The 1,874-nt window shown below is 53.6% G+C and overlaps 1 protein-coding gene across 1 annotated transcript in view; it reads right to left on the reverse strand.

The window, feature by feature from the left end:
- LOC103611397 (zinc-binding protein A33-like) overlaps positions 1-256 on the reverse strand; it is a 6,703-nt gene extending 6,447 nt beyond the window's left edge. Inside the window, exon 1 of the mRNA XM_017728094.1 lies at positions 238-256. The gene's annotated coding sequence lies outside the window, so the exon portion shown is untranslated. The remainder of the gene's footprint in view (positions 1-237) is intronic.
- Between the last annotated feature and the right edge of the window lie 1,618 nt (positions 257-1,874).

Below are 1,874 nucleotides of genomic sequence, written 5' to 3' on the forward strand. Positions count from 1 at the left end.
ACTAGACTAGACTATCCCGGACTGTCCCGTCCCTTTACTGCCCGTATACTGCCCCTTTACTGCCCCTGCACCTCCCCTGCACTGGCCTTACACTGTCCTTACGCTGTCCTGCACAGTCTCGCCGTGCCCCTGCACCGGCCTGCGCTGCGCACATCCCGCCCCACTGCTGCATTCAGTAAAGAGCACAGAAATGAGCTCCGAGCAAAAGCCTCCCTCTCTCTCCCCTGCTCACGGTACCTTCAGAACACAGCTCTGGCCAACGCTTTGGGGTCACTGCCTTGGGTTGCCTCAGAAATCACGAGGGCTGTGAGCTTGTTAGCCGAAGAAAGAAAGAAGGAAGGGTTTTCATCCTTGTGTGGCCACCTGATGATGATCCCTGTGGTGTTGTGGGAAGTGATGGACGCTGGTGGACATGTGACAAAAATCACAAGAACTTTCAATACTGGAAGTAAAAGCAAGTAAAACTGAAAGGAGAGGGGACACAGGGACTCGCAATAGCTGCACAGACCACCTGTCTCCTTCCTAACCACCATTAGAACCAGAGCATGCCCCCAAAAGGGCAATGTGCCAGGCACTGTCTGGCTACTGCCCTCCTCCTCCTGGTGCTCTGTTTTCTCATTAGAGCAGTGCAATTAGTGCAGAAAGTATTTTTGCCCATCTTCGTTTGCTTGTCTGAGAGATTTTCCCAGCCTTTTTCTTGCGCTGTACGTGCTTGGTCACTGGCATGTGGCCACAGCAGCCCTGCCTGCAGGCATTGGCCTCTGCCTTGTCCCCAGCCCCTCATGGTCACACGCTCAGCCACAGCCCCATGTTGATGTTTGGACTTGGCACATCACTGAGTGCATGAGGAGCAATCAGTCGTGGGGAATGTTGGCCATGGGCAAGTGAGGTGCACCCCTTGGCCTCTGGGTGGCCAAGCAAGTGACATCCATGGACACCAACAAGGTCAAGCCATGGCCAACTGGGCTGGCAGCTCCCACAGAGTTATTGTGGGGGCTCAGGACTGCTCCAGCTCGCTGAGCAAGGCAGTGGTTGGCTGCACACTCCTGTTCCAGTACCCATGGTGGCTCTGGAACAGGGATGCTCAGCCCTCACTGCTCACTGGGCACTGGGGGACAAGAACTCACTGGGCAGGGATTGTTTCCAACAGGCTGAGCCTGCTCTTATTGCTGCCCTTTTATCCTTTTCACTGCACAGCACAGAAGAGTGCCCCTGGGAATATTGCTAGGATGATGACACTGGGACCTAGGGATGACACAAGGATCCAGGGATGCCTGAACAATCTCCTCTTAGCTGTGACTTCAGGCAGCAAAACCTCAGTCCCCACATTTAGAGCTTTGTGCTTCTACTAGGCTGGCTCTCACCCTGGGAGCAGTGCCAGTGCCGGCCCAACACAGCGGGAGAGCGGCTGGTGTTACCTCCCATCCTCCTGCCACGTGCCAGCAATCCTGAGAAACAGCTGGCTTTGAACTTGTGGATTTTGGATGGGAGCTGAATCATCTGCTTAGGTGCATCCTTTTGAGAGGGAAATGGCTTTGTCATCGTTGTCCAGCCTCTGATCTCCCAGCTTTGCCACCATTCATTCAGGTGACATTATAAACTATGCACAGACACACAGATGATCAAGACAAGATGCCAGCACAGGACATACAGCCCAGGATGCTTCTCCCTCACCTGTTGCAGCACCATGATCTTTTATTTGTGAGGCTCTGCAGAGAGGTAAAAGCATCAATAATTGCTTTTTAGCAGAGATCTGGAATGTGCTGCAAAAGGTTATGTTTCCCCAGCAGCCCAAGCCAACAGTGCTGGGAGATATCCCTGTGAATCAGCATCTGCGCTGTGGTCAGAGCTCATCCCTCCCCATTATGGAGCCC

The sequence above is a fragment of the Corvus brachyrhynchos genome, unplaced genomic scaffold, assembly GCF_000691975.1.
Source record: "Corvus brachyrhynchos isolate BGI_N302 unplaced genomic scaffold, ASM69197v1 scaffold21, whole genome shotgun sequence".
Lineage (NCBI taxonomy): Eukaryota > Metazoa > Chordata > Aves > Passeriformes > Corvidae > Corvus > Corvus brachyrhynchos.